Source organism: Macrotis lagotis, chromosome 4, assembly GCF_037893015.1.
Source record: "Macrotis lagotis isolate mMagLag1 chromosome 4, bilby.v1.9.chrom.fasta, whole genome shotgun sequence".
Classification (NCBI taxonomy): Eukaryota; Metazoa; Chordata; class Mammalia; order Peramelemorphia; family Peramelidae; genus Macrotis; species Macrotis lagotis.
The window spans coordinates 133775778-133803020 of record NC_133661.1 but is presented as its reverse complement, the minus strand read 5'-3'; the positions used below and the strand labels follow the sequence as shown (position 1 = coordinate 133803020).

Here is a 27243-nt window from a genome sequence, read left to right as displayed (position 1 = left end):
AGAGCTGCAAGGGATCTTAAAATGTCATTTGGGACAATATCTAACAATGTGAAGAAGCTGTTCTATCCCCAAAGGACTACTGATTCATTTGCCATTCTGGGAAGTTCTTTGTTATCCAAATTAGAGCATTCCATCATTGGGAAGCTCTAGTTATTTGTACTGAAGCAAAAATATCAATCCTTATATAATTTCAGTCATTCTTTTGTTTCCCATCTATAAATACTTGAAGGTTACAATCTTATTTCCTTTATTATTATCTAGTTTAGATAGAACAAGAACTGAATCTGTGTTGCATTAGTGTAGAGAATTTCTAGATGGGGAATGTAAGCCAAATGCTTATCTGCAATTTATAATCTTAAAGAGTTACCACCATGATGCAATATTCATCTTTTGAACCTTTATATTGATTAGCAGAGTCCTGTGCATATACTTGATGTTCAATAAATGCCTGTTGAATGAAATGCCGCTTAACCACATCCGTTATAATGGGGAACATTTATTTTCTTTTCAAAATATCTGTCTGCCCTCACAAAGACATAAGCTTTAAGTCTAGAAATCAAGTAATGTGCCTGAAACCATTTCATAGCCTATTCAAAATGTGCAATGGAATCAATAGCAACAACAAAAATTACTGCCCTACATTCAGAGACATTTATGGTGCACCTTATTTCAGAACTTCAAAGTTGGAAGGTACTTCAGTGGTCATCTATCCTAACTAATACACAGAAAAGCATGTCCACCTGACAGATGATCATGCAGACCATTTTAAATGTTATCAAATTTTTTTCCTTCTTGTTTGTTTCTAAGCACTGCTCTTAACTCATGTTGTCTAATTCTAGATGAAACAAAACTAATCCACAAAATAGCCCTTTAAATATTTGACTTTTAAGTTATAATGCCTACTGGAATCTTCTCTTCTCCAAGTTAACCATTCACAATTCCTTCAATTTCCATATGATTTGAGATCTTTAACTTTCCTGGTTGACTTCTGATGTTCTCTACTCTTAAACTGTGGTCACCAAAACTAAATATAATACTCCTGATAAGAGTAAATGGAATCTATGCCAATATCTCTTTTTTTTAGGGGTTTTTTTTTGCAAGGCAAATGGGGTTAAGTGGTTTGCCCAAGGCCACACAGCTAGGTAATTATTAAGTGTCTGAGACCGGATTTGAACCCAGGTACTCCTGACTCCAGGGCCGGTGCTTTATCCACTACGCCACCTAGCCACCCCTATGCCAATATCTCTTAATGCAGCCCAGCTCTATTTAGCTTTTTAGGTATCATAGCACAGGATCAACTATAATTGACCTTTCAGATCACCAAAGTCACCAGATTTTCTTTTTCAGAAAAAAATATTTTTTAAACATGCATGCCTCTGCCATTATATGTTCATCAAGATGATTTTTTAAATAAATTTTGAGATTAATTTATACCAGTTAATTGAAACTTATTAGAAAGAGTTAAATATTCTAGTCTGTCATAATCATTTTGGATCTTGATTCTATCATCCATTATCTTATATTAATACAAAGATATACAAAGGCATGCAACTTCCAAATAAAAAGTTACTCATAACAGAGAAAAATCTGCCATACTTTAAATGGGCTGGTTTGTGCTTTCAACAAACCAACATTCTATCACTTTGAATCTCTGAGAGAATGATTGGTTTTCCTTGAGATTTCTGCAAGTGGCCTTTATGGCCTTCTTGGCCTTTATAATAGTCTGCATGACCAGCTGTCAGATATGTTGCAGTGGACATTCTTTTTTTGAGTATTAATCAAGTAGATGTTCACTGAAATCTCTTCCAACTCTGAAATTCTGTGATTAGGTGATCCTTGTCTCTCAACCATATGAGAGTTCTAAATAGACATGTTTCTGGGAACTCAAGTAGAGACACTGAAAATACTTTTCTGTAGCCAAGGGCAGTTAAAGAGGAATGTCTAATAACTGACATTGTGAGAAACCTTTCTACCCACATTCCAAGACGTCTTTGGTGGTTAAGAAAGCATTGCAATTGCATAAAACAACTGTGAAATCAAGATTTGCTCAAAAGTTAAATGGTATATCTTAAGAGGTAATGTTTTCCACTACCGTGGAGGTCTTCAAGTAGAGGCTGGCCAATTATTTGTAAGGTGTATTAACCTGGAGAAAATTGTGATGTATTCATTAGATTAAATGGTATATATATATATATATATATATATATATATATATATATATATATATATATATATATATATATAATTTCTGTCAAATTACAAATCACTGCCAATAAAAATTTTTTTTAAAATATACATTTGTGTAACAGCTGACTCTTCTCCAGTATTTGACAATTCTGGACTTTCTAATGAATCCCATTCCAATAGCATCATTTTTTAAATTGATTTATTTATTTTCATGTATATGTACATGTATATTTTTAAGTTTCAAAATTTTCTTCCATCCTCCCTTCTCATCCCCCTTCCCTCAGAGGCAAAAAGGTCAGGTTAGCATTTTACATACATATTTTGGATAAACATATTTAAATATTAGTAATTTTTGAGGTGAGAAATTAGTATTAATGGAAAGAGATTAATGATATATTTTTATTTTAAAGCTTTTATTTATTTTGAGTTTTATAATATTTCCCCTAATCTTACTTCCCAGCCCCACCTCCCCACAATAGGCAATTTGCCAGTCTTTACATTGTTTCCATGGTATACATTGATCCAGATTAAATGTGATGAGAGAGAAATCATATCTTTAAGGAAGAAAAACCAAGTATAGGAGATACCAAGGTTATATAATAAGATATCAGTTTTTTTTCCTAAATTAAAAGTAATAGTCCTTGGTCTTTGATCAAACTCTACAATTCTTTCTCTGGATACAGATGATATTCTCCATCACAGAACACCCCAAATTCTCCCTCATTGTTGCACTAATGGAATGAGCAAGACCATCAAGGTTGATCATCACCCCCATGTTGCTGCTAGGATGTACAATGTTTTTCTGGTTCTACTCATCTCGCTCAGCATCAGTTCATGCAAATCCCTCAAGGCTTCCCTTAATTCCCATCCCTCCTGGTTTCTAATAGAACAATAGTGCTCCATGACATACATATATATATACCACATTTTGTTAAACCATTCCCCCAACTGAAGGGCATTTACTTAATTTCCAATTTTTCACCACCACAAACAAGGCTGCTATGAATATTTTTGTACAAGTGATGTTTTTACCCTCTTTCATAATCTCTTCAAGGTATAGACCCAATAGTGGTATTGCTGGATCAAAGGGTATGCACATTTTTGTTGCCCTTTGGATGTGGTTCCAAACTACTCTCCAGAAAGGTTAGATGAATTCACAGCTCCACTAACAATGTATTAGTGTCCGAGATTTCCCACATCCCTTCCAACATTGATCATTGTTCTTTCTGATCATATTAGGCAGAGAGATGTGAGGTGGTACCTCAGAGATGCTTTAATTTGTTAAGTGATAATTTTTATAAAGTGGTCATCAGATTCTGAAGAGTTGGCTTTTCTTTTTTTGTTTTGTTTTGTTTTTCTTCCTCTGTATGGAGATAACATTGCCCATAGCCGTTCTCCCAGGGTTGACCTAGCTCTCTGAACCGTTGAGAGGAGCAGCTTCCATCAAGGTGCATCATCTCACAATGTTGTTGTTAATGTCTACTCCAATGGCATCATTTTTATAAAAATTTCATTTCAAATATCAACAACAGCCCTATTCACCCAAGTATTGCAGTGGGGTGAAATGTTGCTTTATTGCACTTTATTACATTTTCAGTGTCTTTCTTTATCTTAATGAATTTATGATAAATCCTTGCCTTCTTTCATCTTCCTTGTAAACATTATAGTCACTTAGGTAATTATATTTTTAACAATTCTCAAATGAAGCAATACAATTCATTCTGTAGTTTTCCTCTGATTTTTTTGCTTCTTTTATGATCCATTGGATATGTAGGCAATGCAAGCAACAAGTACATATTAAGTTCTTATTGTGTTCAAGACATTATATTAAACACTGAGAATACAAATAGAAATTTAAAAAAAGAAAGACAGCTTCTTAAGAATCTTACATTCTAACTATTGTTTTATAAAAAATACATAAATGATTGGACTCTAGAGGACCATGGAATGACTTACAGGACATGATGCTGAGTGAAGGGAGCAGAATGAAGAGGACAATGCACACATTAATAACAACATTGTGAGATGATCAGCCTTGATGGAAGCAGCTCCTCTCAACGGTTCAGAGAGCTAGGACAAACCTGGGAGATTGGCTGTGACCAATGCTATCCCCATTCAGAGGAAGAAAAACAAAACTAAACAAAATAATCCTTCAGAATCTGATAATGGGAAGGTGGAAAGGAATTTTGTAACTTAAAATATATACATAGGCATATGGATAAAAGTTGAAAAATTTGGAAAAATAAAACATCACTTAAGAAGAATCTTATATTCTAATGGCAAATGAAACATATTAAAAAAGGAACTGAAAATAGAGGAATGAAGAAAGGAAGCCACAGAAAGAATGCACCAGGAGAAAAGAATATGGGCCTTGTGAAGGATTATTCCAGGGTCAGAAAGTCCAAGGAACTGAGTAGTTTGATGGTTAAGACAGTTGACCACAAAGAGCAACAACTAGAGAGTCAAAAATTGAGCCAAGAACATAATAAAACATGTGTATGTATATTTGCATGCATGTGTATATATATACCTATATATAATAGATATAAGAATATATGTGTATATGTATACACACATACATAGGCAGAGACATGCATGTATGAATGCATTCATGCACACGTCACCTTCTGAAGTGGTCTCCCTAAACTTAGGCTATCATATCATAGATATCTACTCCTCCCATCCTTGAAGTCTATGAAAGCTCACATTCTATTAGTTGAGCCTTTAGAATTTCATCCATGCCATGACATCAGATTGTAGTTGTGGCAAAGATGAAAAACACATCTCCAGGGAAATAAATCTATAAGAAATTCCTCTGGAAATAGTCTAGGAGTAAATATCTTCAGTTCAACATATTTCTTGCCCTTTTCTCGTATTTTTTCATCTTTGATTTGCAGGCAGGACAGAGTAGGAAAGGCAAACAATATCAACCTGTCATTTAAGGGGAAAAAATTGTCTAGTAGAGTTAGAGAATGATAACTTGAAAAAAATTTGCCTGAGATAAAAGTGACTCTAGGTCATTTGAATGACAAAGTAGGGGGCAGGGAGAAGTTGTGCTTTGGACTTTATGGTTAGTCTGCAAATCAGGAACTATCTGAAGTCCACTACACAGGGACATCACTATCTTGTAGAATCTTCTTTCAGAGAAGTCATCATACTTCCCATTACATAGTAAGCAGTTAATAAATGCGTGTTAACTATCTTTGTCCAAGTAATACTTAGGATCTTAAGAGATAGAAAGCTGTTGGCCCTTAAAAGAAAAACAAAATGAAAAGAAGAAATGAAAATTGCAATCCTGTTTGCATATATGTAAAGAAAATGTTTATGAAATTTGCTCTTGAACAACCACCCCAGTATCCTGGCCAAGAAAACCCCAAATGTGGTCATAAAGAGTTGCATAGGATTGAAAAATGACTCAACTAAAAAAGTCAGTGGAGAAATTGCAAAGCAATTTTACAATTCTATTTGGAAACAGTCAGACCAATGGAAGATTACAATATCTAAGGTTGGACTATTTAATTTCAGAAGAATAATAAGAATTTAGAAGTTGCAGAGGCATACAAATTAAATTGATATAAATTTTAAAAATAAGCTCAAGCATGGGGATTTATCTTTTTTCTCGAATCTTTAACCACTTTATCAATCTGATGAAGTATAAGGACCCCTCCATATTATACTATTTTAAAACAAAGAGAAATGCTAAATTTCACCATGACAGTAGTGAAATAAAGATATAATTTCACTTTTTAATATGTATTTATGTAAATGAGTGCATTTACCATGCTAGAGAATTTTTCTGTCCCTAACCAAGTTCAAAGACCTCCTCCCCAAAACCTATCTAAGGATAGATACCTTAGAGATTTGTAGACCTTATGTTAAGAATTTCTGATCTGGGGGCAGCTAGGTGGCTCAGTAGGTAGAGCACTGGCCCTAGAATCAGGATTACTTGAGTTCAAATCCGTCCTCAGACACTTAATAATTACCTAGCTGTGGGGTCTTGGGCAACCACTTAACCCCACTGCCTTGCAAAAAGTAAAAAAAAAATTTCTGATCTATCAGAAAAGATGAAGAAATTGTAATGATTGTACCTGGCAAGAATAGAAGTCCTTTAAAGATACTTTAGTAAATATGTTCAGTTATTAGAAAGTGCTACCAGATCTGTCCTATTTTCTAGAAAGGATGGAGTAAAATGATTTTTAATGTAATAAAATCTAATTTTAACATGTAATTTGTAACATGCTACATTGGCATGATTTAACAAAGGAATGAGAAAAAATAATAAGGTTCTAGTCCTAAGAGAAAATGGAAATTTAGCATATACACAAATAATTATGACAGAAAAGAATAGCTAAATGTCATCAGGGAGTGCAGTGGTTAGAACATAGCTTCCTCATCTATAAATGAGGGCAATAAAAGCACCTACTTCCCATGCTTGTAAGAATCAAATCAAATAATATTTATAAAGTATTTCATACCTTAAAAATTGATATAAATGATGATAACCTTAATCATCATCATCATCGTCACATAGTACTAGAGTTCTGAAAAAAGAGATTGCTTAAAATTCACAGAAGTTTCATTAAAGAGGAGGCAATTAAAATAAAACTTTAAGAATGAATAGGAATCTAATAGGAAGCTATAGGGAAAGGGAATGGAGGAGCAAAGGAAAATAAGGAAAGAATTCTAGGCAGAGAAAAATGGATACAAACGTTTTGGTTTAGAGGACCACAAAGGACTATATACTTTTAGGTTTTTGGAAGGCACTGGGGTTAAATGACTTGCCCAAGGTCACACAGCTAGGGAATTATTAAGTGTCTGAGACCAGATTTGAACTCAGGTTCTCCTGACTCCAGGGCCAGTGATCTATCCACTGTACCACCTAGCCGCCCCTCAAACAACATTTTGGAAAAAGAAAAGCAAGGAGCATTCTACACTTGAACAGTTAAATTGATGCATAGGGGACAATAAAAGTGAAACATAATCTGAGATAAAAGTAGAAAAGTTAGGGCCAGATTATTAACTCCAGGATAAATTGTTTAGATTTTACACAGTAGACAATGGGGAATCACTGAAAATTTCTGACCAAGGAAACTGAAATGATCACAAATATATTTTAGAATGATTAATAGACAGGATAAAGGAAGGGTTGAGAGATTTGGGAATTAGGGGAACTAGTTAGGTAAATGTCTCAAAAATTACAAGAAAGAGAGGTTCAGGAAAAAGCTAGAAGGTTTGAACTATGAAGGTGTCAATAAGATTAACAAAAATAGGAGAAATAGGAGGAAGAAATCAATTATAGGACTGACAGGATTCAGTAACTGATTGTGGAAAACAAAGGTAAAAATCAACTGTGATTTCAAGATCTCAAACCTCAGTAATTGAGAGAATGATAGTGCTAAAAAAAGAAGTCAGATAGAGAATAGAAAACCAGTCAAGGGGAGGGTGAGAACTTTGTTTCAGATATGTTGAATTGTTTTAGCTTTGTACATCATTAGGTAGAATTTATAGAAGAAAATATTTACCAGGAAGTTGAAAATACTTAACAGAAAACTCAGAGGAGAGAGACTGGCATTGAGAGAAAAATTCGGAGGTAATGGCTGAACCAGTGAAAGTTAATGATTAGGGGCGGCTAGGTGGTGCAGTGGATAAAGCACTGGCCTTGGAGTCAGGAGTACCTGGGTTCAAATCCGATCTCAGACACTTAATAATTACTTAGCTGTGTGGCCTTGGATAAGCCACTTAACCCTACTTGCCTTGCAAAAAAAAAGAAAGAAAGAAAGTGGATGATATCACTTATAGAGAAAATATAAAGAGAAGACAATAAAGGATAGGACCTTTAAAAATGCCTATATTTAGGTGATGCATAGAAAAAAGGAGATAGATAAAGAGGTAAGTATTCATAGTGATAGGAGGAGAATGTTGCTCTTCCAAGTGACATAGAAATCAAGGGAAGACATTATCAGATTGGGAAGGAATGGTTGTAATGGTGCTAAATGCTGCCAAGGTCAAGTAGTGTAAAAATGAGAAAAGGGAGCTGATCCTAATATGTTCTTCATGAGAAACAATCAAAGAGCATGCATTTTATATACTGTATATATTTGAGCATTACTCATACTAGGTGCTCAAAAATATTTGATATGAGACTACAGGTCATGTTTAGCATGATCAGTGACAATTTTCTTATTGTAACAACTTTTAACAACTTCCTAATCTACTCTTTCATCATGTCATTTTATTCTCTCTTCATATTTAGATAATGATTAGTTTGAACTTAAGTTCTGTGCTATGCTTCATTTTTGACATCTATGGTACCTGGTGAAGTGTTTTGATATGGTAAATATTAGTTTAAATGAATTGCCAAATTATCTTACTCCTTTTATCAAAGGATCATAGGAACTAGAGATAAGCATGATCTTAGAGAAAATTAACCTTTTTTCTCTAACTTTGCAGTGATAGGAGAGGAAATAGGTTCAAGAAGGATTGGTATTGGGGAAGGTGATTCCAGTTTCCTCATTCTGTAACTCAAATTTTGCCTCCAGAATATACTTTTCTTATTCAGAGGCAGGAACACACTATGAATTAGGTAGGTAGTCTGAAGCAACATTCAGAAGGGAACTACAAGAGACACTTTTTAATATATATTTATATAATTGAGCATACTTACCATGCTAGAGAATTTTACTGTCACTACCACCTGTGTATTCTTTTTATGGTAAATAAATGAAGTGCTATAGTGAATGTTCTCAAAGTATCCAAAGAATGGATCTCCAGATACAATTTTCAAATATTGTCCAGGGTTCCATCTTTCCCTAGCTCTCTTATTATTATGTTTCCAGGAAAACATTGTTAGTGATCTGTTACATATGACAGGCTTATTTCTGGACTTTAGACCTTGATGATCTAAGACTACCCAAGGTAGTCAAAAGTTATCAAAGACTTGGTCTTTGCTTTTGAGTTTAGGGTTTTCTTTCTTCTTTATAATTACTAACTTCCTGATTTCTAAACCCTAACTTGAAGCGAGGAATGTCTTGATCTTTTGGTAACTAAGCCTGACTGGATTTCAAGATTGGAAAATCTTTGGCATCTGATCCCATCCTTTGGTCACTGATACCCTAAGTAGATGCCCAATTCTGGTCCCTTCCTCATTTCTCTCCTTACCTCTGTCATCAAACACTTCAGATGTCACTCTGGATATTATTTTTCTTTTTTTCACTAAGTCCATCATTTTCCTTCCCACTCCTTTGTATTCTCTCTCTCTTCTAAAAAAAGAGAGGATAAAGAAAAAATAGTGTTTAACTTAGGGGTCTTATTTGTGTTAACATCAGAAATTTACCAATTAAACTAAACATTCAGCTAATTCATAATGGTGGAAGTTTTATATAATATTGATTGATATTGTATTAATTAAGTTACTCAGGGCAATTAAAAGACTGAAATACCAGAAGTTGCCATATTCTAAGCCTAGATCCAAATTTAACCTGTGCTCACCATCAATAACTAGTTCAGACAAAAAAGAGAAGAGGGAGGAAAGGAAGGAGCATAGAGAACAAATGGGGAATAGGATGATAAACACCACTGGAAAGCATAAGATTTGATATTGACCCTTTCGGGTTTCATCAGTTGTAGCTCAGTCCATCTCACCAAATCCTGCTTTTATATGTCTAAATCGGGGTTCTCCTTCCAATATAGCAAACTCTTTAAAATCAATACTATCCTGTTTAGTGATTCAAAGCTTACTGAGTGGTATTTCCTTTAATGACTAAGATGACATAAACCACAGAAACTGCTTATTTGCTCTCTCACTCAATCTCAGAAAATGTAGACACAATTATGAGTAAAAACACATACACATACTCCAGTAAATAATAAAATCCCTAACAGAACCAGAATTAAGTCATTTTGAGTACCAGATTTAAATAACATGCCCTTTGTTAACTCTCATTTCCAGATGGGGTAGTTACCTTTGCATTTGTCCCATCATGAAGCTGTAGAAAACATATTCTATCATAGATTCTCTGGCTTCCTTCATGACACAGCTCAAATTATAGCTCCTATGGGAGTCCATTCCATGTCCACTTTCCCCCTTTGCTACTAGTGTCTTCTCTCTGAGATAATCTTCTACTTGATCTTTATATAGTTTCTATGTACTATTTTTTTCATGTCATCTCTCCCATTAGAATTCTGTGAAAACTCCTTGGGGGCAAAAACCCTGTTTTCACCTTGCTTTTATGCTCAGCCTTTTAGCACAATATCTATAACTTGCAAAGTGTTTAATAAATGTTTACTGACTGAAAATGTCATAAGCCAAAAATTTTAAAACATACATTGTATAAGTAAGTGACAATCTGATTTCTCCTCTTTTAAGTCCGAATCTAAAAGTAGGTGGTTTCATTAAAAATTATGTCCAATTATGTCCAAGACAATACCAGAATACCACAGCTGTACTATTTGTGGCCTACAACTGCAGAACAGAGAAACGAAGAATTGATAGTAGGTCTATTAGTATGAAGCAATAAGAGTTACCTTTGTTGTTTCAACAACTTATCTGCTCAATTTGCTTTGTGACTGAGATATTGCTGCATAATTCATGGTGAGCATCATTAAGATATGTTCCCTAAAAGTAGTCAAATATGAAGGACATGATATTGAGCTTATTAATACTACTATTATCACCTTTGTAAATCTTATAGTTGTACTGAATTTGTTTTCTCAAGTAAAGATAAAATTAGTGGTAGGTTTGTAAGTTATTAATTTTAATAAAGTATGCTTAATGTTTTTAGATATGATTAATTTATCTACCAATTTAAACATTTGATGTGATAATGTGAAGTAAAAAGATAACCAAGAGGAACATATACTCATATGTATCAAATTTAAAATAGTTTCTTTAAAATAGCCAAAATTAGGACTGACAACTTACCAATATCAATATTAAGGTATTTAATAATTAATTAAAACTTCAATTCATTTTTGCCAATGTAGGGTCTCTTTTTTTCAAAGCAGACAACAAACTTTCCACAAAACCAACCAACAAACAAAAACAACTCATCATTCTGAAACTCAAAGGGAAGCTTCAGGAATAGAAAAAAAGAATTCTACTTTTGAAATCACAAGTCCTTGGTTCAATTTTCAGTGCTTGTTGCCTGTGTGACCTTGGGTAAGTCACTAAATGCTTTCTGTAGAGCAAGATGTAACGAACACTGAATTTGAAGTCAGAAAACTGAAGGAAAATTCTAAATATGTCACTGATTACTAGAACTTGGGTATATCACAATCTCTCTGGAAAGTTGGGGGGGGGGAGAGTTTTGAACCAGAAGAACTCTAATGCCCTTCTGGTTCTAAATATATGATTCTATGGGTCTTGGTTTCCTTTTCTGTACAAGGCAGGGTGGAGTTCATAATTTTAACTTATGAGAAGCTCCTATGGAAAACATTCAATCTATTGATGACTTCACTCACAGACTTTTCTGCTTATTGAAACTGCCAGGAATTGTGCTCTGCTAGCAGACTTTGAAAACTCAGGGTCACTTTGATGATTTAATGAGGGAGTAAAGAAGGACTTTAGTAGGAACTTTAGAAGTACATTTCATTGTCATATTTTAGCAACAGTAAGGTGTTTATTGATGAAAATGTTTTAAATTTTTATCAATATAAATGGCTCTGCATAAAACTAAATTAAAACAGAAATATCCTATAATGGTGAATTATTTAAAAAGAATTAGATAATTAGAATTTGTCTCTAGCAAATTGGTATCCATAACTTATAATCATTAAACTAAAGTCTTGCATAATAGCTCCAGAAAAAAGTTATGTTACTACCTAAGATGATATACTGAAGCTTCATTATGTCATGATCCAAATATTTTTAAAAGGTTCTAAAAATTTTTAAAGTTCTGGAACCCATCTTAAAACAAGAATTTGTTTTAAATTGGGTCTATCCAAATGGAACAGTAATACTTTGTGTGTGTGTGTGTGTGTGTGTGTGTGTGTGTGTCTTTTGAAAGCTAGTAGAAGGATTTAATTAGAGGCACAAACTTCAGGCAAACTATGAATTCACTACAATAAATCTAGTTCAAGCATATAAGAAAACAAAGAAAATCAGAATATTTATTACAATAAATCTAGTTCAAGCATATAAGAAAACAAAGAAAATCAGAATATTTATTAACTATCTTAAGTTTACGTTACTAAGAAATATTTTTTTAAATTTTTGATTAACAAAGTCCCTTATGATTACCAGTGAATGAAGTTTAACTGTAATTACAGGTGCATTCATTTCACAAATCTTGATTTTACGTAAAGAATAAAATTGATTATTAGAGGTTACTATGAAAATATCTATGATCCTGTTATCACAGTCCTAGAACAAACCAACTTGATCTACCTTGGGAAATTAATGTTTTACAAAAAGTTATGCAAGTTTGCTAATTGTTCTTGGCAGTTTAGGTTTAAAATGAAGACTCTTCCACCAAAGTCTTCCACCAATTACTTTGAATCCTTTAAAGCAATATCACTGGAAGATAACTTGGAAAGGCTTCAAATATTTATGTGATGTTACATCTGCTTTTTAAGATAATCATGGCTAAGTCTGAAGATGTTCATCCTCTAGTTCCCTGTAAGATAGGTTACTTTTGAGCCATAGAGAATTCTGAAAACATTTACTAGGTGTTTAAGGAATAGGGATCTGTAATAATGCTAATTAACACTAATACAAATAAAATCACAGAACGTGGAAATGTTACAATTTTATAAAATTGTCTTTCCAAATAGGAATTGATTGTGGACACATCACCAAAATTAGACAAATATAAATTAATTTCATTTATTAAAGTTTCCCTCTACAATAACTGACTGGTCTGTTGTTTATTTTGTTAAATATTAAGATATCTACCTTAAAATACCTATGAAATTAAATACAAAGAAGTGGAAATTGGAGAAGTAGAATTTCTCTTTCTCTTCAGGATAAATGCTTTTTCAAAACAGATTCCTTTCTTTCATTGGAGTAGAATTAATAACAAAATAATGCAAATTAAAACAAAGGAAATGTTCTTATAATAAAAGATATTTGTAGTTGAAGTTATTTTTACCTCCAGTAGTATTCAAAGTGGAAAGAATACTGAATTTGGTTTAAGAGAATCTGAGTTCAAATCTTGGCTAAGACACTTCCTACTGGTGTGAACTCTCAGGCTTCAATTTCCTAATGTGCAAAAATAAAGAGGTGGGACTGGATGACCATTAAAAACTCTTTCCCTCTCAAAATTTATGATCCTATGATCTCATTCATAAAATGTTTTGCAAAACACTAAGTACAGAACATGTTCTTGCTTCCTCTCATACTTTATAGAATGTTCATCTCTCATAAGTGTATAAAGATTCATTTCCACTTACTCAAAGGGAGTACAATAGATAGCACCCTGGGCTGTTAATAATTCAAAATCTGCCCTCAGACACATACTAGCTGTGCGACCTTGGGCAAGTCATGTTAATTTGCCTGTTTCCTCAACTATAGAACAGGTCTAACTATATTATAACCCAACATCTGAGAGTTATTGAGAAATTCAAATGATATAATATTTTCAAAGTACAGTGTCAACCTACAGTAAGCACTTAATAAATCCTTGTATCCTTCTTTCTTCCTAATAGGGGATCAAATGGAATATGGGGAAAAATTCTTCCTTCTCACTTGGAATAGCCCGATCTGATAGGAAAAGTCTGTACAACAAGATTATTAAGCAAATCAATTAAAAATAGTTGAGGAACTGAACACTGACAACATTGTCCAATCAACTGAGTTTTACCACACACACTAATCAGGAAATAGAAGACTTGAATCTGAGTTTTGTTACATAACCACTCCCAGGCTCAGATTCCTCATTTGTAAACTAATAATGACACTTTCGTCATCTCACAGTTGTAAAATGCTATCTAAATAAGCTAATATCATTTCAAAAAGTTAGGGCACAATAAGGACAACATTGTCCCTGAAACTAATGCAATCTTTATATGATTTTGAAGAAAAGGTGACTTCTAAGGCCTCTCAACTTCCCCTTGGCTTGAAACCTAAGAATCATCCTTGACTCTTCTATTTTATCAGTCTGAAAAATGAAACCTTCCTTAAATACATAAATGATAATGAATAACATCAATAACTCAAGTTACAAGTTACAAAAGAGTAAGTTATTTTTCGATTATTTGGAAGGTGTAGTTCCCCACTACCTAAAGTATCCCATAATCTGGCTTAAACCTACCTTTTCCTTGCTATTTCATTAGACTCTTTCTTACTCTTTCCAATAAATGGGGAGTCTAGCAGCGGTTCCCTGGTCCCATCCTGCCCTCTATTACTTCTCCAACTCTTACAGGCAGTTCCTCATTCCTGGAATGTACTTCCTTCATAAAGGAATGAATCAAGATACCATTTATTAAGTACTTACTATATATCAGTTACAAATATAAGCAAAAGAAGTCATTGAACCCAAGCATGTTTCAGAATAGCAAAATATAACATATATGGTAGAGTTAAAGTATCCCTATATTACATGAATTATAGATGGTCACTAAATGACTTGGGACCAGAAGAAATAAGGGGAAAATCTCAACAATTAGAGGCAGATTGTGGAGGCATGAGTCAGAGTTCTGATGAGAGGAGTATGAAAAGAAGCAAAAGAAGAGGGAAGAAGAAGAAGAGGAATGATTGTAGACAGGATCATTTCTCTAGATTATCCTCCTCATCTCTTCAGTTGACTGAGGTACAGAGAATTTAAGTGACTTGCTCAAGGTCACCAAGCTAGTGAAAGAGGTAGATTCTTGTTCTACTTCAAAGTTCTAATCAAGCGCCATTCCCCTGATGCCAACAATTGATTTTTCTATCCCTTGAATTTCTTCTAATACTCTGTCTAGATTTTTCTTTCATCCAATAATATTATTTGAACTATACTCAATGGAAAATGCATTTTTTCCTCTGCTTCAATTCTAAGTGGATCTGTATTTTTCTGGAGAACAATTGCTATTTTTAACTTTTTAATCTTATAGCTGCTAGCACAACCAATTTACAAATAAATCTGACTGCCTGCACAGAGACTGGCAGCCCAGTAGTACTATGCCTAATCCGGTAAAAACCTAAAAACCCAAACCAAATAATAGAGAGAGGAGGAGAGAGGAGAGGGAAGGAGAAGGGAAGAGAGGGGAGGAGGGGGAGAGGGGGGAGGGGAGGGGAGAAGATCCAATAGTAGCCTCCCAGATAGAACAAGGACATCTGTGGGCTATAATAAGATTCAGTACCCAAAACAACAAGATTGGAGAGTTCTCTGAAGGCAACCTCAGAGCAGCCAGAATCGCAAAAGGGAAGGGGACATTGGAAGCTACTGGGAGCAGGAACAACTAATCAGGGCTCTGGTGAGCTCATTTTAAGGAACCCTAAGTCCAGGTCCATACTACTTTTCCTAAGACACCAAAGAGCCACGCCAAAAAGATCCAATGATGTGTACCTCAAATATCCCAGAACCCAACCCAGAAGTATAAATCACAGTGCAAAAACTTCCTTCATTCAGGTGCAAGAAGAATTGACTAATTCACCCCAAGGTGCAATAGATTGCAATCATTTGGCCCTGGCATAGATCCCACATCAGGAAGATAAAGTCTATTATAAAGATCCAAAGATACCGGAGTATCTAGGTGGTACAGTGGGGGGGGGGGCAGAAAAAGCACCAGGAAGTCAGGAGACCATGAGTTCAAATTTGACCTCAGACATTTAATAATTACTTAAATGTGTAACCTTGGGCAAGTCACTTAACTCCATTGCCTTGAAAAAAAATAAATAAAATAAAAATCCAAAGATATCTCAAAATTCAATTCTATTAAAATTCAGGCAAAAAAAAATAAAAAATGTATCCTTTCCCCTAAGTACTCCTTGAATACCTAGAAGACATGAAGTATAAATAAAAGCTCTGGAAGAATGGTTTAGAAGGAGAATAAATAATTGTATTTAATCTTAATGTGACCCAAGATGTGAAAGAAACATTCTTTTTGGATATGAATGCATTTGTTTTACTTGACTCCTTGTTATAAGCTTTTCCTCCCCATCCCCATGCCCATGTTTAATCTGGGAGCAGAGGAAGTATTAATATCAAGAAGGAAATGAGGAAGAAAGGAAGTAAAGAAGAAAAAGATAGAAAAACAAGAAAAAGAAAAGAAGAGGGGGCAGCTAGGTGGCGCAGTGGATAAAGCACCGGACCTAGAGTCAGGAGTACCTGGATTCAAATCTGATCTCAAACACTTAATAATTACCTAGCTGTGTGGCCTTGGGCAAGTCACTTAACCCCATTTGCCTTGCAAAACCTAAAAAAAAAAAGAAGAGGGGGGGCTTTTTTAAACATTTATAAAGTAAATAAAAGAGAATTAAAGGAAGTTCTGAAGCACAGAAAAATAGAATAATATTTTTAAAGTAAGGCTGAATTTATTATATGTATTGATATTAAGCAAATTATATGAAGTAAGTTCATGTAAAATCTGATATATATATATATATATATATATATATATATATATATACACTCTATCTTGGTATTTGTTAAACTCAAAATAAAAATATTTATACTAGTAAATTTCTCATAATTCTTCTGGGAAAAATAATGTTTAATTAAGACTTGTTCTTAATTAAGATTATAATTATGGTAGCCAGTAGTTCAGAGAGCTCAGTCTGAAGTCAGGGAGTTCTAAGTCTAACTCTGGGCACCAGTTGTGTGACTCTGAGCAAGTCACTTTATTTGACCTGGGTTTCTCAACTGTAAAAACGGGGATAAACATAGTACCTAACTCAATGGGTTGTTGTGAGGAATACCAAAATAATATTTGTAAAAAGCATTTGTACAGTACTTATTCTCTTAATCCCTTTCCATGAATAATGGTATTTACCACATAGTGTAATAGAAATACAATATAGAGAAAATTTCACCAAGTAGTGGTCATAGGATAGGTAATTTGGTGAGTTACTTTTTAAAAACACTATCTATTGTCTGCTTACATTTAGTTTCTTGTAAATGGAGTTTAGAGCATGCAAAACAACAGTTTGGTTATTTGAATCTTCCAACTGCTCATATTATTAATAAAGCAATATTTATTATGTGTCAAAATTATAAGCACTTGTGAAAACTTTCAGAAAGCATACTACACTATTAAATTCAGACTCCATACCCCTTACTTAATGCACCACAAAGTATACTGCACACATTGGGTGACACATAAAGAGAAAAGCTATGTTCTTCTCGAACTCAGTCTTTTATTATTCTCTCCCTACAGCTAAAAAGAAGACATTACATAAAGAAAGTTTACTTTCCCAGATATTTAGCAATAGGATTATAACATCCTCTCTCAGCTTAAGCAATGCCACATAAAATTGTGCAAATCTTTACAAAGCCTTGCCAGGTAAATCTGAAAAAAAAAGACTCCACCCTTTATAGAAATAGGAAGTAATTTAAAGACAGAGTTCAATAGGTTTTTACTAAAGCTCTATTAGTGCTCGTAATAATTATTTTCTTAAATAAGATGTTTTTAATGATTAAAAAGTATTCATAAACTATTAACATTGAAATATTGTTGGGGATAGTGAGCAGTAGATTCAATAGAGTTTTGTCCTTAGGTGATGATTCTCACTATGGAATAATAGTAGAGCACTGGGTCTAGAATCAGGAAAAACTAATTTTAAATCCAGTCTAAGACACTTTCTATATGACCTCAAGCAGGTCACTTAAACTCTGTCTCCCTCAGGTCTTCTTACTGTACAATGGAGATAATAATAGCAGGTTAGTAGTGAGAATGTAAAATCTGTAAAGTGCTTAGCAGAGTGTCTGGTACAAAGTAGTCACTTAATAAATGTAAGTTCCTCATCCATTTTCCTTAATGAAAATGAATGTCTTCTTATTAGTAAGAAATCTGTCAAACCTTACAATTTCTTTCTTTAAATTTTTGTGACTATAATATCTCTTTTATAAAAATGGCCACCTGAAGAATTGCATATCAGGTGAATAACAAAAAATGACTTTATTTAGTGTCCCACCAAGTAAGAGAGATAAAACATTGTAACTGGTTAAAAATATCATGCTCTACACAAATAACCATAAATTACATTCTGGGGTTTATTGATGAATATAACACTGTCAGAATGAAAAGAAAAACAGCACAAAGTCAAACCATTCTCCATATATTTTGAAGAATGCAAAATGTGATTTGTTTGGCTTTTCTTAATATACATTATTTACACACACACACACATACACACACACACACACACACACACACACACACACATATATATATATATATATATATATATATATATATATGTATATGTATATGTATAAATGTCCACATAAGACAAGTGCAACATTCTCCAAACTCAGCTCAGGATTCTATCACCAGCTTCATGTGAAAGGGCCATTTGTACTTTCTCTCTTATTTCACCAGCTTAACTCCCTAAAAACCTCCAATGGATATTCCTAAATGCCCTAGTTCTTAGTTCTGTCTGTATAGATAAATTACCCTGAATTATTTATGTAAATAAATATACTATACCCAATAGAACTTACACTTCTTGTGAAAAGGTAATGATCTTCACTTTATTTTTGTACCTTCAGCACCAAGGAGAGTGACTTGACCTTAATAAATGTTCAATTTTTTTATACCCACTAGTGAAATCTTTGCTAGAGACTTATAAACTATCCATATATGACAAATGCAATAAGTCCATAGTAGAATAATTTGTTATACTGAATAAGGAAACTGTAATCAGCCTCAGTGTCAGCAAATCCTGTCTCTGATAGACTGCCTAACCAAATCACTTAAATTATGTCTAAATAATCCAAGCAACTGTAAGACTAGGTTGTAAAACTATTGCAGTTATACACCAGTAGAGGGAATTTCCTTATTTTGTCACTTCCTCACGAGGTGATGAAATCAAAAATTTGAACAACAATAACAAAAAAAACCTAACTAGTTTGTATAAAAACAGTTTTCTCTCCAGTGATTTTAAAAATTAAAAACAAAATACATAATTTCCAGCAATAAAAACAAAATGCGCCCAATGCTGAATGGAGGAAAAACTAGCCAAAAAAAAAGGATTATTTAAAAAGTGTTGATGAACACCTAAGAGTAGAAATTCTAAAAGAACAGTGGAAATTTCAATACGAACTAAGAAAGGAAACTATCACGATGCACAACCAATCTGGATGTATTCAAACACTTTTTAAAGTGTCACATTCTTCTGATCCATCCATCCTCTCCTTTGAGAGCATATACACAACCCTGATTTCAATAGATGGAAGTTGAAAAAAATCAGCCCTGGGCAGTGCAAGAAAAGTAATCTAGGTAAGAAAGCAAACATCACTTAATTCTCTGAAGAGCTACACTAATCAAAGTCTTGTTTTGTTTTAGGTTTTGAAGAACTTCAATAACTCAAGAATGTGATTTCTTGGTGGGGTATTCTTCCCATAGATCACAGAACTGCTCTTTCAGTTTAGTAGGTAGATTTGTTTTAAGAACTGCTGTCACACGGGAATTCAGGGAAGCCTGGAGGGATTTGCATGAACTGATGCTGAGTGAGATGAGCAGAACCAGAAGAACACTGTACACCCTAAAAGCAACATGGGGGTGATGTTCAACCCTGATGGACTTGCTCATTCCATCAGTGCAACAACCAGGGACAATTTTGGGCTGTCTGCAATAGAGAACACCATCTGTATCCAGATAAAGAGCCATGGAGTTTGAACAAATTTCAAGGACTATTCCCTATAATTTAGGGGGAAAAAAACAGACATTTTATTGTCTGATCTTGTTATCTCTTATACTTTTAGTTTCCTCCTTAAGGATGTGAGTTCTCTATCATCACACTCAATTTTGATCAATGTACAACATGGGAAAAAAATAAAGACAGACAGATTGTTTTCCATGGGGAGTGGGGGGGGAAGGGAAGTAAGATTGGGAGAAAAATTATAAAACTTAAAAATCGAATGAAATCTGTAAAAATTTTTAAAAAAGTTCCTGTCACAGAAAAGATCATCTTGCTTCTACCAAGATATGATAAACTTCTCCAAAGGTAATTAGGTTGTTTAGCTAATCTAAGACTCTCAAAGGAAACATGAGATATGTAAATTTATGGTACCCACCCAAGGTGTTCACATGGGACTACTTGTGCCCAACCTGTGGTAGAGTTCATATTTTGAGTTTGTAATCTGAATTTATATTCTGTAGTCTGATCAGTCACAGTCATCACAGACACACTATAACTTGTCTCTAACATAGTGGTGTCATTTTGTTCTTTTCTGACAAGAAGGACAAGAACCAATAATTAAGTGTCTGTTACAGGTCAGGAATTGTGCTAACTGTTAGCAATAAAAAAACAAAAAATGAATGAGTCATTTTTCCTCAAAGAGCTTATATTCTAAGGGGATATATATATATATATATATATATATATATATATATCAATAGAGATAGATAATAGATATGACACATACAAATAATGATAATAACAAGATTCACACAACACTTTAAAGTTTGCAAAGCACTGAATAAATATTTCATTTTATTCTCAAAATATCTATGGGAGCTTATGTTATCACTATCCTCATTTTATAAGTGAGGAAACTGAGGCAAAAGTTTAAATATCTTGCTTAGAGGTTACATTGTTAAGTATCAAAGGTCACACATGAACTCAGGTTTTCCTACTCAGGTCTACCATTCCAACCACTAAATCATCAAGCACTAGCATCTTTAGCTGGCAAGGGGAAAGGGGGTATTATAAAAAGCCTACTATAGAGGAAAGCATTTGAGCCTAGTCTTTAAGGGTTCCAAAAAGACTGGGAGGTGAGAAAGATCTTCATCATTCTCTGCATAAAGGTCAGCTCATATGAAGTTGGAAAATAAAGTTCTGTGAATGAACTATATCAAGAATACATATATTTATGTTTATGAAACATATGGAGGAAAATTACATGTAAGAAGCTTGGAGAAGCAAGAAAGGGTATAGCTGCGAACAACTTTAAATGTCAGGGAAAGGATGATATATATTTATTTGAGCCAAAGGTAACAGGAAATCACTGTTATGGGGGAGGGGACTGGTCAGACCTGTACTTTAGGAAAATTCCTTTGGTAACAGTGTGGATGGCAGATTGTATTCAGAAGTCTTGTATTGGCAAGTCTTATGAAGAAATTATTTCACGAGATCAGAGGAGAGGCAAGAAGACTCAAGCAAGGATTTTAACTATGTGAGTGGAAAGAATGGACATTTTGGGGGAAAAAAAGTTGCACTGAGTACTCTTTCAGTCATATAACAGAAACTTTTTTCCATTGTGGCAATATTTGTTGAAGGTATATTTTACTGACTCAAAATCTCAAGGTTGAGAACCCAAGGCACCCTTCATGTCACTTGTGAAGTGTCAAAATAGGCTTTAGGAGAGATTTTGAAGAATAAAAGTTTTAATATTTGGTCTTTACCTATTACATCTGTATCACAGACATGCAACAATTGTCAAGCCTAGCTGGGCGCATACTAAGGTCTTAATAAATACTTAGGAAGCTAGGTGGTACCAAGTCTGGATCCAGGAAGACTCAAGTTCAAATCCAGCCTTTTGGCATTTGAATCTGTCATATTTTAATTGAAGTAGCTGGAGGAGAAGTGAATAGAATTCTGGGCCTGAAGTCAAGAAAATATGGGTTCAAATCCAATTTCAGACTCTTAGTAGCTGTAGGAACTTGGACAAGTCAGTTAACTTCTTTTTACCTCAATTTCTTCATTGGTAAAATGGGGATAATAATAGTATCTACTTCATAGGGTTTCACTGAAGATCAAATTATGTACTACACTTTGTAACCCATAAAGTGTTACATAAATTCCAATTAATTCTCAATTCAAATTCAGAGGAGTTAGTTTCTTGGTTGCCGGTGTGACCTTTTGGCAAATTTCTTTCCTTAAGGGGGCCTCAGCAACTTCATCTGCAAAAAATAAAGGAGTTGAGATGATCTTGAAAGTTCTTTTGAACTCTAAAGCTAGTATCCTATATCACTAATGTATTATTGAAGTTTACTATGCAGATTTAATTTAAACTTCGAAGTTCCTTTTTCCTTATTCTACAGCTTCAAAACTATCAATAATCCAACAACTCTGGTATTATTAAAAAACCTTTTTTTGAAACCTATCCTAATCATCTATTAGAATTAGCAAGGTATCAATTAATCATATGACCCCCAAAGTTCTTTAAAGAAATATGTATATGAAGAAGATAGTAACATCTCCCCATTAATTCATTGAATATTAGGAATATTAGAAACCAAACTACATTTAGGTTTTCCTGATAGAATGTGAAATACTAGCACCATTTTCTCTACATTGCTCAATTATACAACATGCCAGCATTAAAGTAGAATGAGTAAGATTGGAAGGGGAAGTGAAAAAAGCCCATAAAACTCACAAAGAAGTTCTTCTTTGTAAAGAAAACAAAAGAAGACACAATAGTTTAGAAAGTGAAGTAAGTTTTAGTGGTGTTGATTCAAATAACAGTTGGTACAAGAATCGCAGGCTTTGTCATGTTGACTGATTTAGTGTGTGTGTGTGTGTGTGTGTGTGTGTGTGTGTGTGTGTGTGTGTATCTGTCTATCTATATTTCACAAGGGTATAGGGTGTATTTAAGGAAGACTAGTACCTTGGTGTGAGGGCTGCCTTCCACCTGTTATGTCCAACTAAGTCACCTAACTTGCACTTGTGGCTCCAAAAGCTATAGCATGCACAGTGGCCACACCTCAATAAATCATTTTGGCAGGTGAGCTAAACCAGGTTGAGGGTAACCAAGGTAGTCTCAAACTCATCAGTGAGTAGTGGGGGGTGTCTACCCCAAGCATACGAAGTCTTCCACTGGTGGAATGGGCAGAGAAGAACAATTTGTTCCAATGGCTATGAAGTCCACTGAAGCAGGTGGTTAGGCATCAGACACCAAAGTCATCCAGTGCATCTAGCTAGAGCCATCACCAGTTGTCTTGACACTGTCCTGCCATAATGGATCATGATGACTTTGGAAGACAGAGGGAGGAGGTTGATTTTGTGCAGCTCTGTCTCATTTAAATCAAATTTACGCATGCAACAATAGACATTACTCATAACCATTCTTCAAAGTCCTGTGGTGACAGGTAGGTACAGATACACTGGGAGCTGTAATTACAACCCTGCACACAGGGCCCAGGGACATAAGGTCGTTTCTCCACTGAAAGCAGCTGTGGGATTCAACTGTCCCCTGGGTGACTGAGCAGCTCTTTTACAGATTGCACTGCTCACTTGCTAATGAGAGGAATGGGCTAGAAAAAAGTGTCCTACAATTTGTCTGCTTACCCAATCTTGGCCAGATTACCACCACAGGCAAGGAATCCTAGAGTGTGGGCGAGACACAAAAAAAAACTACAAAACTCCTTCAAAGAAGATTCCACTCACCATCAGTGTATGGAAAATAATGGGCAACTTTCAGAGTTGCATAGCACTGCATTTGCTCATCTGAGCCAGAACACTTCGAAACACCAAGACTGATTTAATGAAAATTACGGGGAAATACAGAAGCTGCTAAATAAAAAATGAGAACTCCACAGAATTTACTAACAATATAGTTCATCCATTTCTAAGAAGGCAGCATTTAATTCCATCAAAAGTAAAGTCCAAGTGAAGCTTAGAGAGATGCAAGACTCTTGGCTCAGTAAGAAGACCAATGAAATTCAATTTTATGCAGATAATAACAAACCAAAATGCTTTTTTGATGCCCTGAAAGCTATTTATGGGCCAAAGACATATGATGCATCTCAACTACTCAGTGCTGATGAATCAGCATTGAATAATGATAGGGACATGATCCTAGTGAGATGGGCTGAACACTTTCATAGTGTTCTTAACAAACCATTATCAATCAATGCAGAAATCACTAACCATTAACCTCAAGTTGAAGTCAACCAGTCCCTAGCTGAAGTTCCAACTGAAAAAGAGGTTTTTGGAAGCCATTATGCTCCTTTCAAGTGGCAAAGCATCTGTTGCTGTTTCTATTCCAGTTGAGATCTATAAGGTGTGTGTGGGAGTGTCCGTTGCTCATCCAAAACTTTACTGAAATTTTCCAGGTTACATGGCATGAAGAGATTATATCCCAAGAATTCAAAGATTCCTCCACTGTCCATCTCTATAAAGAGAATAGATTTTCCTGTTACAATCACAGCAAGATTTTTTCAGCCATGCCTTCAATGAGGATGAACATGGCCTCAAATTCAGCCACCACACTGATGGCAAATTCTTTAACTTGAAAAGGTTATAAGTCAAGACTAAAGTGGAAGGTGCATGATCTTCTGTTTGCAGATGATTGTATCCTCACTGCAGTCTCTGAAGCTGAGATGCAACAAAGTATGGAAAAATTAACACTAAGAAAACACAGGTGCTCCATCAACCAGCACTACACCATCCATCTGTGAAACCATTGAATACAGCAAATGGAGAAGTTTTGAGTACTGCGGACAAGTTCACTTAACTTGGCAGGGTCCTTTCCAAAGAGGCACATTGACCATGAGGTTGACACACAGACATTGCCAGAGTTAGCTCAGTATATGGGAGGTTCCAAAAGAAAGTATGAGAGTGAAGACATATTAGACTGACTACCAACTGAAGGTCTACAGAGTCATTGTGCTAACCTCATTACTATATACCTATGATCCCTGTACAGTCTACCAGAGCCACGTCAGGAAACTGAATCACTTCCATTTAAATTGTTTTAGGAAGATTCTGAAGATCATCTGGTAGGAGAAGATATTGAGGTCCTTTCTTGAGCTAAACTAACTAGCATTTCAACATTACTATAAAGAGTACAATTACAATGGGTTGGATGCATTGTTAGAATGCCAGATGTTTGCTAGTCAAAAAAAATATTTTATGAAGAACTCACACAGGGCAAACACTCACAAAGGGGTCAGAAGAAGTGATGTGGAGACACCCTGAAGATCTCATTGAAGAGCTTTAGAATTAATTGTATACTCAGGGAGACACTGGTACAGGACCTCCCAGCATGGTGTGCCTCCACTGAGGATGCTGTGCTCTATGAGGAAGGCAGAATTGAAGCAGCTCAAAGGAAATGTGACATCCGTAAGTTTAGAGTACCCACCTTAGTATTCACATGGATTATTTTTGTCCAACCTATGGTAGAGCATTCCGAATTCATACTGGTCTGATCAGCCACAGTAGTTCACACTGTAATTTGTCTCAAACATAGTGATGTCATTTTGATCTTCTTCAATAATGAAGGACAAGAACCAATGACATGATATATACATTATATATGTGTATGTATATACACATATATAAATATACATGTATATATATATATATGTATATCATAGATTTTAAAGAGCATGTATCCCAGAGCCCCTCCTCTCAGTTTAAATATTTACTTTTTACTTCAACCTTCCTAATTATTCATATCAAATAAAGACACTCTAGAAACACAGAAGATTGAAAAACCAACCCTGCAGCATAAATGTAGAAGAATACTCCTAAATTAAAGCATAATTCCATAGGTTTACATAAATGAGTGATATTTAATAGAACAATTATTCATAACTCTGGTGGATATCAATCAGTTGTCTCCAGCAGTTATCATTGAACTCAAATAAGAACAGGTTTCACTAATGCATACCTAAAGATCTCTGTAGGCCACATGTGCACTTGGTTTTTATTTTTTGTTTCATTTTCATTTATTATGCTAAACATATCTGGATTACATTTTAATCTGATTCAGGTTGTGAGTGTCATAGACCACAAGAGGTTTACACTTCTGCACTTATAGGATGCTAACCAAATATCCTTCTTACATTAGCACACCTTCAACTTTCTAATCCTTTCTTTTTTTCCTAAGCAATGTTCCTGCTCAAAATATTTGATAAGATTGTGTTTCATTAAATTGCTACTGAGGTCCTACCTATAGTGTAACAAAATGTTAGAGTTGTTATAATGAGGCATGTAAAGATGTTTATTTCTTCTCTAAGTGATATCAGATTGTTGACTTTTAAATTTTTTTTTAAAGTTTTTTTCCTGTTTCCACACTGACTTTCAGCTGTAACTTCGGTATCTCTCTAAATTCTTGCTCTCTCTTCTTTTGTTTTTGTTATCCTGAGAAACCAGAAAATGAATCTAAGTAGAAATCCATGTAAAATGAGAGCATCTACAACTGAAAAACCTACAAGAATGAGCAATTGCAATCATCTTAAATAATCACAAGATAATTGACCTAAATTTCAAGGTAACAAATCACCTAATTAAAACATTTAATTTGATAAATATATTAACTGCAGCCCAGATATGTCATGATTTCTTCCCATGGTCACATCAGTATTACGTGACAAAGTTAGGATTGTAACTGAAGTCCTAAAGCTTCTAAGCAAGCACATTTTCACCATATCATACTAGTGGATAGAAAGTCAGCTACAGAATAAGGAAGATTTTGATTCAAATATTGCCTCTGACCCATTAGTTATGTGAATTTTAGTAAACCAGTTGTCTTCTCAAGGCTCCAGACACTTCTCTAAAAGAAAAAATTGCAGTGGAATCCTAAAACTGCATCAGTGGGGAATTTCCACACAAAAAATACCCTTATCTAGATCTATCAAAAATTTGTTGTCTTTTTTAAAATGTGTCTACTTACTTTGGTAATTGAATTCAACTTTAGTTTTCTTAGCATTTCCTATTCTCGATCTTGTATAGAGACAAAAATGAGTAATATAGGGGGCAGCTAGGTGGCGCAGAGGATAAAGCACCAGGCGTAGAATCAGGAGTACCTGGGTTCAAATCCGGTCTCAGACACTTAATAATTAACTAGCCATGTGGCCTTGGGCAAGCCACTTAACCCCATTGCCTTGCAAAAATCTAAAAAAAAATGAGTAAGATTCAGTTTCTATGTCTTTTGGAGGTAGAGGACAAATAAAGTACAATGTAATATTCAAACTTTATATATAATTAATAAAAGTATTATGAAACTTCATCTTTCTTGAACTCAGTTA

At 34.4% G+C, this 27243-nt stretch overlaps 1 protein-coding gene across 5 annotated transcripts in view; it reads right to left on the bottom strand.

The window, feature by feature from the left end:
* Window positions 1-27243, bottom strand: part of MCTP2 (multiple C2 and transmembrane domain containing 2) — a 266381-nt gene that overhangs the window by 212708 nt on the left and 26430 nt on the right. Inside the window, exon 1 of one of the 5 annotated variants that reach the window (XM_074234163.1) lies at window positions 9346-10936. The exons of the other annotated variants lie outside the window; for them this stretch is intronic. The gene's annotated coding sequence lies outside the window, so the exon portion shown is untranslated. Of the gene's footprint in view, window positions 1-9345; window positions 10937-27243 lie in introns of those variants that run through there. 5 annotated transcript variants of the gene reach the window in all.